A 13,287-nucleotide genomic window follows, 5' to 3' on the forward strand; every position below is an offset into this window, starting at 1 on the left:
AATTTTAACTCCCAAAACTCGGTAGAAATAAGTCACAAGCTTCTAAGAATTTATTCTCAATGTCTCTATATGTCAAGGTCTAAATAAAATATAAGGAAGCAACATAAAATGATAGAAGGGGACTTCGGAGTCCGCGGACGCTGGCAGATATACCTCGAAGTCTCCGTGCGCAGGTAACTCACTGACGTCTAGGCTGGTAAAAATGTACCTGGATCTGCACAAAAAGATGTGCAGAAGCGTAGTATGAGTACACCACAACGGTACCCAGTAAGTGCCAAGACTAACCTCGGTAGAGTAGTGACGAGGTCAGGTAAGGCCCTATTGGAATATAATAATGGCATGATAAAATGTTTATCAATGTAGTAAAATAAAATGATATTGGAAATGAATCAATTAGTATGTCACATTTAATGACACCAAATAATTGCAAATAATATCTCGTGGAATCAAAACAGAATTTCCTTCAACTTTATGAAAATCACAACAATTAATCGAGAGAAACTATGGCCATAAATCAATATCAACAAGGGCACTACCGAGGTACCGCCTCGTAGTCCCAAGTTATAAATAATTTCACAATATCTCATTTTCTTATATCACCGCGGGAGCCTTCACGATTTATTTAAAGAAAATATTTTTTCCCGAAATAGCATCCCGCATTTTAGCCACCCTTATCACACCGCATGACTTCTAGTAGTCACCCCTACTAGCCACGCGTATCAAGCCACCCTTATCTCACCGTATGCGTTTCAACACCTAGACCTTATACCACCGCATGCTTATCAATATCATAATATATCATAATTTGCACCTCAAGTGCTCAAATAATTTAACTTGCCAAAATAATTTAACAACAATATTTTTTCACAATAAAGAGCTCACGGCTCATGCCAAAATAAATCATCAATAATATTTTTCTACAATAAAGAGCTCACGGCTCATGTCAAAATAATTCAACAATAATATTTTTCCACAATAAAGAGCTCACTGCTCCATCATAATGAGTACGAAAATCTTACAAAAATATTCAGGAGTAAATAATTCAGGAAAATAATATTTCAAAATTTTTAATATGTTGCTTCAATATCAAGTTTTAAAATGTCAAATACTTCATATTAATAATATTTAATTTAAAGAAAATCAACCTTCAAATAATGCACAGAATAAAAGAAACCAAGTTCCAACTAAACAAAAAAAAATAATTAGCCGGAAAAGGTCAAACAAATTTAAAATATAAACATTAAATCAATAATGAAGAATATAACAAAATAAAATAATTTAATTAATGCATAACAGTGATCTACACAATTTAAAATATAATCATTTATATTTAGCACGTGTACACACTCGTCACCTCGTGTACACGACTTTCCACACATTACAATTATCAATCCCAGGAAAAATTTCCCCCACACAAGGTTAGACAAGTCACTTACCCCGACTTGCTCCAATTTAACCAAGTATTATGCTTTTTCCTCGATTTTCCGACTCCGATCGACTCGTATCTAGTTATAATTAATTCGATACAGTCAACATAAATTATAGTAATCAATTTCATAAGAAAATATTACATTTTCAATAAAATCCGAAATTAGTTCAAAATTTGCCCGTGGGGCCCACATCTCGAAATCCGGCGAAACTTATAAAATCCAACAATCCATTCAATTACGAGTCCACTCATACCAATTTTACCAAAATCCGATAACAAATTGACCTCCAAATCTTAAATTTTCGTTTTTGAAAGATTTTGCAAAAATCTTGATTTTTCTTCCATAAATTCACGGATTCATGATGTAAATGAGTATGGAATCATGAAATATAATCAATATAGGATAAGGAACACTTACCCCAATATTTTTCCGTGAAAATCGCCCAAAAATCGTCCAAGAACCGTGCTCCAAAAATCCAAAACGAAATGAATGAAATGACCATTTTTGGCTTTAAGTTTCTGCCAATCCGTCACTAAAAGTCCATTATCCGTCACTAAAAGTCCATTTTTCGTCACTAAAAGTCCATCAGAAACTGCTCTACCAGTTTTCCTTCAATCAATCATAACTTTATGTACAAATGTCCAAATGATGAATGGTGTAACTTTCCGGAAACTAGAATCAAACGATTACAACTTTCCTGTTTTGAAAATTTTCAGGTTCCTTATGAATTTTGAGATATAATCTTCCAAAGTCGGCTCCACACATCAGAAATTTCTGGCGAAATTTCTAGCAAAACTGCTCTACCAGCCTTCATTCAATCCATCATAACTTTCTGTACAAATGTTCAAATGATGAATGGTTTAACTTTATGGAAACTAGAATCAAAGAGCTACAACTCTTATGTTTTGATAATTTTCTGATTCCTTATAGATTGCACTATATAAGCTTTCACATTTGGGTCCATGCACGAAATTTCTGCAACAGAAATTTCCAGCAGCCTTCTTTGTCCGAAATCCATTCCGTTTACCTTCCGAAATCCACCCGAGACTCTCGGGACCTTAATCAATTATACCAACATATCCCAAAATATAATACAAACTTAGTCGAGGCTTCAAACCACATCAAACAATATCAAAACGACGAATCGCACATCAAATCAAAATCTATGAACTTTGAACTTTCAAATTCTATATCTTGTGCCGAAACACATCAAATCAATTCGGAATAACTTCAAATTTTTTACACAAGTCATAAATGACATAACAGACCTATTTTAATTTCCAGAATCGGATTCCGACCTCGATATCAAAAAGTCAACCCCCCGGTCAAACTTCTCAAAAATTTAACTTTTGGCATTTCAAGCCTAATTCCACTACGGACTTCCAAATAAAATTTCGATCATGCTCCTAAGTCCAAAATCACCATACGGAGCTGTTGGAATTATCAAAATTCTATTCCGGGGTCGTTTGCATATAATTTGACATCCGATCACTATTTGAACTTAAACATTTAATTTTTTATCAAAATTCCATATCTCGGGTTAGGGACCTCGAAATTTGATTTCGGGCATACGCCTAAGTCCCAAATTACGATACGGACCTACCAAAACTATTAAAACATTGATCCGAGTCTGTTTGCTCAAAATGTTGACCAAAGTCAACTCAGTTGAGTTTTAAAGCTCTAATTCACATTTTAATTCATTTTTCACCTGAAAACTTTCTGAAAAATTTTACGGACTGCGCACGCAAGTCGTGGAATGATAAATAGTACTTTTTGAGGTCTTAGAATACAAAATTAATTATTAAATTTAAAGATGACATTTTGGGTCATCACATGTATATTATATAATTAGTTGTAATAAATTTATTTTTAGTTTATATGTTGTTATAGATGTATCAAATTTGTACGAAATTTATTTTTAATTTGTATGTTGATGTACCATAAAAATTTATCATCATCAAGTTTATATTGTTGTTGTTGCTGGTGCTACATCGACAAAGATGGAGGCGTTGAATATTTTACTTAAATTTCGAGTTTGTCTTTGACCAAAAATATAAAATCTCTTTCAGAAGCTAAAGAGCAATTATACTTTTAAGAAAATTTGTACTAGATGCATGCAATATGCAATTAAATAAAGGGAACAACAGAGGAGATAAACAAGGAAAAGAGTGTAACTAAAGTCTCTAATTTAAGACACTAATAATAAATAGTACATGGAGAGAGGCGGTAGAAAATAGGAAAAGAGAAGAGGAGAGAAAAAAGAAAAAGGGTAACTTAATCCCCTAATTTAAGACACTAATAATGGATTGTATATAAATCGTAAGCAAACCTTATTTAGGGCAGGTAATTTCAAAATTAAGACAATTTTGGTAATAATAATTATAATTTTACTATATTTTATTAAAAATAATTAAGTTTAATTAAATTAATTGTAAAAAGGTTAAAAACCAAAATGGCTACAATTGCAATTCCTTAGTTAAAATACAAAGTGGTCATTCATTAAATTAATTTTGGCCCAATACCAGGCCCAACCCCTCATTTGACCAAGTCCAAACGACCTCTCCATTCCAAGTTGGCAATCCGCCCCAAACCATTTGAACCAATCAAAGCACGCCACATCACCCGTCCTTATCACTCACAAAACAAACACAAATCATCCGAGCCGTCCATTTCTATGATCAACGTCCCATGATTTTTACTCTATTTTCTCTTTAATTTCTAAACACCCAGAATATTTAATCCTAACCGTTGGATCACATGGATCCAACAGACACCAAAATTTCCCATAAAAATTGTTAAATCCCTAAATAACATATTCTCTTATCTTAAACTCAGAGACCATTCTAACCTACCCAAATCCCTAATCATTCTTCATCTCAATCGCTCGCCACTCTTTCCCTTCCCCCTCTCTTTTCTCTCAACCTCACAAACCAATCAGTCATCAAACCTTTCACAAATTAGTGCAAGGTCACAAATCGATCAGATATTTCATCACCTTTGCCTTCTTAAACCAAGAATTCCGCTGTTATTTCCCCTTTCGCTCACTAAATCTGAGCCATCGGAGTCAAATCGCTCCATCCCTAGGCTATAAAATTTGAAACCATATCGTGTAAGGGTCAAATCTCTGAGACCCTGCTCTGTTTTGTTAGGCATGCATGAGCATATCTCAAAATCTAATCATGTTTATTCGAGGTCCAAAGGTCAAACGCAGTGGTCGACTTCTCTCCTCTCAGGTAAAAACCCTTACTGATTTTCATCCGTCTCTTAGATTTTCACTCGATTTTGCTTACATCAACTGGTAATCGTCATCTTCCACTATCCGATTTGAATCCTCTGAAACCCTAGAGCCTTTAATAGCCACTACAAATAGGAGCCTTCAATGTTCTCACCTTAAAGGGCCAACCACCTAACACTGAAGAGAAACACACGCACAAACGCTATCAATGATCTAAGAAATTTAGGATTCAAAGCCTAGTTTATTTTACTGTTCTTTTCTTTTCATTTGCTGAGTACTGTCACTAGTTCAAACTTGAGGTTTCTGGGGTCTTAATCAATTGAGAAAGAACTTCGTTTGGTCTGCTTCTCTCAAAAAGGTCAACACATCTCTCATTTTTATCTTTTGTTCATCTCCCTTGAATGCTGTAAATATGCTAGCCATATTTTGAGTATTACAATTGTTTTATGGTGTTCAGTATGTTAACATTTATGTTCTGTTAGTTTAATGGCTACTTGTAATTATTTATCCTTCTTTCTTTAATCGTTGTTTAATTAAATCATTAATTGATTCTTGCTGATCTTTGTTCCTGAGTTTCCAACAGTCTACATGTTTAAGTTATTATGTGTTCATGTTCACATGAACTTCATAGCTTTTCATTGATCTGCAGTAACCTTAATCCTTATCTGTTGCACCTATGTAGTTTGTGAGTCTTAAAGTTTAGCTTATTATTTGATAACTATGATTAAGCTGAATATGAAGGTGTTTAAATTTATATCCTTTGTCTCTTAACCTTAAGCATAAACTCTAAGTGTTTATATGTTTTCTTCTCTACTTGTGTTTGTTAAACTATTTCTGAGTTGCCACTATGATCTTTTATTTTTTTTCTAGTTGTTGTTGCTTCTGTTGACCTACTCTTGTTTGACTTAAACTTTCTTCTCTTCTCCTTGTAGTCCTATTGCACACATCTATTAAGACTAAGTTATCTTTCCTCATAATACAACCATGATTATGTTTCCTTTTCTTTGTTATAAGGACTGATAACTTATTAGACTAAACTGGATTGTTTTTTTGATTAGCTAACACCTTCAGCTGCATGCTCAATCTAAAATTTACTTGGTATCATACCTCCTGTCTCTAATCCTTTAGGGTTATCATTGACCTTTGAAAATTGACATGCATTTTATCTTCTAAGATTGTCTTCCCTTAAAAGGGTCTAATCCTAAATATTAGGACTCTTCTTAAATCCTTCTATGTTTCCAAGTTGTTTTTCAAACCATGTCAGGAACCGTTTGGCAATTCTATTTCCAAGTCTTTAGCCTTTTTATTTTGATAAAAATAATTTAATCATATTTAGTATCAAACTTAGATAGTTAAATATAAATTCTATCTTTGTCCGAATTCCCGTCAGGCATATTTATTTTTCAAGCCTTTACCCTTTTTGTTTTGTTATAAATAATATAAATTATGCTTGAACTTTAATAGTTAAATATAATAAAATTTCATCGTTGGCCAAATCCAAATTATACATAAGTTTTACACCTTTTTAGTCTATTTATGTTAGACTTATCGGCTAATTTGGTAACCAAAAGCGAAAAAACAAGCAAATTTTTTAGAATTTTGGTTTCTTCTCTCTCCGTTTATTGAAATGTTGCGTTAACATTTTGACATATTTAATTAGAACCGTCCCAAAATATCATAACCATATTTGCTGTTGTTGGAGCAATTTTACATCTCATTAGAGCATTAAAATTTATATCTATCTATCTATCTATTTATATTATATTAAAAGCATAAAAACCCTTAGCGAAATATCATTCGTCTATTTTTGCCCCTTAAAAATAGATTTTATACTAAATAAAATAGTCATTTAATTATTTTTTTAATTTTAGGACTTTAAAATCAATTAAAATTTTATTATTAAAATTTTCATTATTTAAAGCCCATTAATATTAGAGTTGTATTGAACTATTCCTATAAGATTCTTTATTATTTAAAACGTGAGTTAGCAAAATTCTGTAGGAGTCAAACACACAAGGAATTCTGAAAACATAAAGATTCAAAACATATGATTTTTCTTACTATTTGAAAATCGAATTCTTATTGGAAAAATTATAATTATTCTCAAATATTTAAAAACTAGAATGAGCAAAATATTCAGAATTTGAATTAATAGAATTAAGTTATTTTTTTTAATGTTGAGAACAAATAATTAAGTCGTTGAATTAACTAATTAGCAAACGAATCCAATTCAATTATTTTACAAATTTATCATATAAGAATTATTTTTGTTAAATTGACAAAACACTTAAAGTACATAAATTTTATTTTTGTAATAAGAGTATCGACATTGAAAAAAATCATAAAATATAGCAAAATTAATTATAATAAAAAATGAAGATTCAAATAGGTGAAAAAACTAATTTAAGCAATAAGGTAAAATTATAGAAGGCAACTAGATTATAAATGAGTTGTCATTTGTTTCTTTCTTGCATTCAGTCCAACAAATGAAAACGTCTTGCTATAATTTTTATACTAAGTTTTTTCTTGTAAAATATTAATTCAAAATTAGTCATTCTTTAAACTTTACATTATCACTATCAAATGTTTAGAAGGTATAATGCCAATTTTTTTTCATTCACAAATTTTTAAAAGACCAAGAGATCGATCATAGTGATTGATGGCTCTTTCAATTCGCCGAAATGGAACACTTTGGCGTGTACCAAAATGGAGAATTTGGGTCAGAGAAAAAGTGTTTGGCCGAAGCCCAAAAGAGGCCTTCAGACGAGAAAGAAAGAGTAGAAAGATAGGTTTTCCATCGCTCTTTCCTTTGCCCTTCCTCCCAATTTTTGCACGGGAACTATCAATAGCGATTGTTGCTCCTTATGCTTGGTTCTTCTCATCTCTCCCTTCAGAGCTACCCTTACCTGATCACATCCGCTTTTGGAGCCCTTTTAATTTGTGTTATTTGATAAATCTTTAATTATAAATATTAACAATTTTCATAAGTTTTGATATAAGTCCGGAAAAAATAACAATAAGGCATCTAAATAAAATTCCTTCATTTGTTAAGCTAACTAAATGAGAATAATATTTATTATTTAAAAAAAAACTTTAATTATATTTTATAACTCAAACAAATTATCTAATAATATGTATGTAATTTTTAAAATTTGTCTATTCATTAATATAGGTACACGCGCAAAGCGCGTACCCTAAGACTAGTACTATATTAAAAGCACGAAGGCCTTTAGCGAAATGTCGTTCATCTTTTTTACCCTTTAAAAATAGAGTTCATATTGGATAAAATAGTAATTTAAATATTTTCCTAATATGTAGGGATGATCATTTAATTATTTTTCTAATATCCATGATATTGAAATCAACTATAATTCTGATTATTAAAAATTTTCATAGTTGAATTATGTAGAGAATATTTATATTTAGGATTCTAAAAGCAATTAAATTTTATTTTATATAGGTTTTCTTATTTCAAGCCCATTAATATTAAAGTTGTAGTAAACTATAATATTTTTTTATCATTCAAAACTTAGAAATTAATTATTCATATCTGTAGTACCTTTTTTTTCGTAGATTAGCACTACTTTAAAGCTACCAAAAATAGGTACACGTAAGTTTTATATAACACAAAAGTAGAATACTCATTATATTTGGAAAAAATCAAAGGAACATCTAATCATTAATAAAAATCAAAGAACAATAAATGTAATTTTCTTTTTTAGATTCTTAATATACTTTAGCACAGTAAAATCAGGGGTTTAAATTTTTATCATACATTCATAATTTTATAATATTAATAAATAAATTGAAAGGAATAATCGAATAGAAAGAATATTAACTTATCTCATTTCTAAAGATTAATATTCAGTTTAGGTAAATAAATATGCAACATGAAACGTGGAATAGGTTAAAATTCGAGCATGAGACGAAAGAGTTCTAATCCCAGTCTTATCATTTTGGAAGTGCAAATACTTTTATTTTGTACTAATGTAAAGAATTTTGTATTACTAAATTTAGTATTTAATATCTAGTGCCATTGAAGGACAATTTGGAACATTATATAGATGTTATTAGATTTTATCATGTGAAATTTGTTTTGTTACAAAAAATAAGAATAAGAGATGTGAGCGTAATTCTCAAACTGCAATAGAAGTTTGTGTTATAAAGAGAATTTAGGAGAATTTTTTTCGAAATTATCCAATAGCTAAATATTAAAACTTGGGATGAGTTAATATTAAGTTTTAAATTAATAAAAAAATATTTTATTTAATGTGTAAAATAAATAATTAAATTGGTTAAGTAGCAAAAGAATGCAATTTAATTTTTTCCCAAAATGATCATATAAGTAGAAGTAATTTTCAAATGAAAAAACTCCTAGCATTCATATATTTTTCCATAAGAAGTGCATTAATGGTGAAAGAATAAGAAATAGAGTAAGATCGGTTATTGTGTAATATTAAGAATCAAATCGATAAAAATGCAAATTTGAAAAAATAAAAATGAAGCAGTAGAAGAAAAACTATATTCTATTTGATTTGTCATTGGCTATTATTTTTATTTTTTTGTAAACATTCTTACAAATTGAACTCCCTATATCTTTTTAATATATTTAGTTATTTGTTGTAATATATCTATTAATCATTCTTAGACTTTAGTCACATGTACCTTTTTTCTAAGAGCCATAGGGCAAATCTATCCTTCCCGAATCTCAAAAACGATCAAGGGATTATATTTTTAAATTTGTGTTATTTGCCAAATCTTTGATTGATTGTGGTAAGTAATTTTTGTGTTGCTTTTTTGTTTTTGATATAAGATACAAAATAACAATACTTTTTACAAGATATTCCATATAATTATAAGGACTTCTATAATGTATAATTTATTCTTTTATTGAACTAGCTAAATTAGAATTAACATTATATCAATTATAAGAACTCACTTTTTTTTATATCTCAAATATTTTATTTAATGTTATTTATTTTAATTTTTTAAGACAATATACTTATTGATATAAGAAACACGGCCAAAAACTAATTATATAAACAGCGTTTGGATTAGAGAATGGTACGCAGAACCTACTAATTTTCTCCTCTCTGACCTCGGACCGAGGAGGACCGCTCGATCAAACAAGGGATTCAAAAGAGGGAATCCGGCTTTATTTTCTGGTAAGATTTTCTTAGCTTTTTACTGGCTCATTCGATTGGATCCGTAGTCGACAGAGGATTTGCTCCAATCTTTCCTCCAATCTGCTAAGCTTTTGTCTGCCTTCACCGGGCTACTTTTTTTTTTGTTTTGTTAATATCGTCATGAGGGTTTGAGCCAGATTTAAGTAATACCTTCCCGTTGTGCGTTAATTTGTGGGGTGTATAAATGGTTTTTATTTATTCCAGATATATAATCATACGGTCCTATTGAGAGCCAAGATTAATGTTCCAGTTATCTTGAGCTCACTATTTTAGAAGAATCCAATGTGTTTAGTTACTCTCGTGATTTGAGGGTGGAAAGCTCTAACCCTTTTCACATGTGTTGTAGGTTATTTATTCTTGAGAAGAGACTCCTCGCAATTAATTCGAGAAAACATGGCAAAAGATAGTATTTTTAATGTTAGATTTTATGTTTGATATTAAAAAACTTAGCTTTAGTTGGATTGGGATACCTTTGTCCTTACAAAACATTTTTTTTTTTTTACTATCTTAATTATTGCGCTGGCTAATGTTTCTTTATTTAAATTTGTGTTTGAACATTATTTATTGCCAATGAAAAAGAAAAATTAGATTGCTAAAGATTGGGTTTATAATGTTAGAATATATCTAAGAAAGTAAAGATCATAGCTTTAGTTGGGTTGTGACACCTTTGTCCTCTAAGACGATTTACAATTGGAAAAGACTAGACTTTTCACTCAATTAGGGCAAGAATTCTTCAAAAGAGGATTGCTTTTCTCTGTGTTTTACGGACTCTGGTTATTTGAAAGCATCTTTAGTTAACCGTAGATTTGCTTGAATTGTTTCTACAATCTGCTAAGCTTTTTGCTGCCTTCACCACTACCTTTTCACCTTTTTCCTTGGTTTGCAACTTTTGATTTGAGAGTGCCTGCCCGTTGAGTTTTAACCAGTGAATGCATACTTATTGTTTTATGCATTTTCAGATATGTATTGAGAGCCAATTTTTTTTTTTGTGTGGGTGTGATAATGTCCATTATCTTGAGGTCACTATTTTAGAAGAATCCACTGTGTTTAGTTACCTCTTGTTGTTTGAGAGTGGAAAGATCTAACGTTTTTCACAGGCGTTGTAGGTTATTTATTCTCGAGAAGAAACTCCTCACAATTAAGCATCATGACAAGTAAATCTTCCTAAATTCATGTGATGCCACCATACTCTTAATGGTTTATGACATTTATAATCATTGCATCATAAAAAAAAATTGTGAATTGCTGATCTAGGATGCAATTTACCCTATCTTTGTCTAGGATTTATAAATTACGATGATATTAAAGAGTAAGGGGGAAAAGATGTTTTTTCCTAAAATTACTCTAAAAAAAAGATCTTTCTCCAAAAATTCCCCTTTCCTTTCTAACTCAGAAAGTATAGTTGTTTTCTCTTCTTAACCCTTCAGCCAAGCCGCCTTGTCTTTTCATTGGCTTGATGTCTGATACCTTTTCCTTCTCCCCAACCTCTGTCATGTCTCTCTATTTTGACTTCCCACTCTGACTATTTAGAAGGCTAGAATAATATATTAATGAGTTGAAGCCATGGAACTACTCCTACTAGCCACAGGTAAAACGAGTTCTCATTCCCGGATAACTAAGATTTGACAAGGGAGAGGGAGACCCTTTGTCTTAAATTCTTAGGCTTCACTTACCTCTTAGTTTGAGTAATAATTCTTTTTGATAAACTAGTATAATTTAGAGAAGATCAATCTCCACTTTCACTTGACAAGTCAGGATAGCCGTCGCTACCTTGATTAGACCCAAGGCCCAAGCTCGTGCAAATTTAGAGGGTTAAAGATCAAATCATTAAAGTTTGCACGCGACTAGTACAGTCCTACAGCATGAGAAAGAGGTTGTGATGCTATGCATCAACCAATGATAGAGAAAACCACTTGTCCAAATCCAATCACCCTATAGATATAGCCATATGATGCTTATGCAAAAAAAAAAAATGATATAAATATGTGTGATTTCTGATGCGAGGTTTTAGGATTAAGTTTTAAGATTAAGCAAAGGCTAAATCCTTATCTATCTTCTAAAAGCTATTAAGTGATAATCCTAGGTTTGCGTAATGATATTTCTTATTCGTAGTCAATGATTACTTGAAAGAAGGGCCTTGAATAAAATTTACATCACAAAAAGAAGAGGAGTAGGTAGAACACTTTTTTCCTTGTTCAAACTAAAAAGGGGGAAAGAAAAAAGAATGAATAAACTGCTCAAAGCTTTTCTTGGACTAAAGAAAACCCAGTAATTACAGGTGAGAGGTTGAAGAATATAGTTGGGTTGTCAGCGTGCTATTATTTTTGAACATAGATAAGGGGGGAAGCTAGACAAGTGGTGCAGTTGCATCTCCAATTTAGCGAACTAATACAAACTGTTTGCCATTGGGCTTTCATTCAAAGTCTCAGGGAACACTTCTGAATCAATGTCCCTGTAAATTAGGCTTGAATCCAACATTTGAACCTTTAAATTAAACCCTTTATGGGTCAGGTGGGCAAGCTGCACATGCATTTAATTAAAAGATTGAAAAGTAGTCAGTTGCTGCACTTCTCGTTCACTGGTTCGTGGTCTTTTATATCTCAATTCATCTGCTTCAAGAATTCTTGCCTGCACTCATCTTGTCATCATGATACCAGTACTCAATCGTGTTGCCCTTGGGTTGAAGACTATATCAAAGCCTATAGCTAGTGGGTTGAACCACAAATTCCAACAATCCATCGTCCGAATGGCTCATGTAAATGAATTTGGTATTTAGGCTGAATATTGAATAGATTGTAGGTTGTGCGTTAGTCTATGAATATATACAACGTATAGAACATCACAAGGACGTGATGGCCATACTGAAAGGATGCCAAGGTAAAGCAAGAACTCTGATCTCTTATGCTTCATCAGAAATAGATCATGTTGGAAGGCACATGTTGCTTGATCTCTTAAGTTTCATAATTGTGGCAGGGGGTGGAAGAAAATGATGTTCGATTCAAGTGGTACTAGTCATCGTTTCAGGGACGGAGCCATGCACCTCAAATAAGACGCCCAAATTGATGCCAACTTGAAGCAACGATTCATAGAATCTCAACTTTAGGAGCGATTATTATATGCATTATTGTACGTCGGATCATGCTGAATTAAGTTATTCTAATAAAAAATTAATTATTATTATGTTATTTTTAAATTTCTCATTAATTGAGCAGCTTCACTTCTTGATTTTCTTCTTTAAGTCATGCTTTTTGTTCTTTCTTCTTTTTGTGCTTGTCTTTGTGTCAACTTATTCTTGCTATCTTTTAGCAGTATCATTTGCATAACTCGTTTTTCAATGGTACACTTTCCAAAATCCCAATCTTTAGAGCTTGATTATTAATTCAATTTTCCGCTGTCCTTGATGTTAGAATATACTATCATATTCGTAATGAAACCT

At 31.4% G+C, this 13,287-nt stretch overlaps 1 long non-coding RNA gene across 1 annotated transcript; it reads left to right on the forward strand.

Moving 5' to 3' along the window:
* The first annotated feature begins 9,705 nt into the window (after window positions 1–9,705).
* On the forward strand, window positions 9,706–13,036 carry LOC107825541 (uncharacterized). Its single transcript, XR_001657094.2, has 2 exons — window positions 9,706–9,830; window positions 12,825–13,036. It is a non-coding gene; the product is annotated as an uncharacterized LOC107825541 (long non-coding RNA).
* The last annotated feature ends 251 nt before the right edge of the window (window positions 13,037–13,287 follow it).

This window comes from Nicotiana tabacum, chromosome 2, assembly GCF_000715075.1.
Source record: "Nicotiana tabacum cultivar K326 chromosome 2, ASM71507v2, whole genome shotgun sequence".
NCBI lineage: Eukaryota > Viridiplantae > Streptophyta > Magnoliopsida > Solanales > Solanaceae > Nicotiana > Nicotiana tabacum.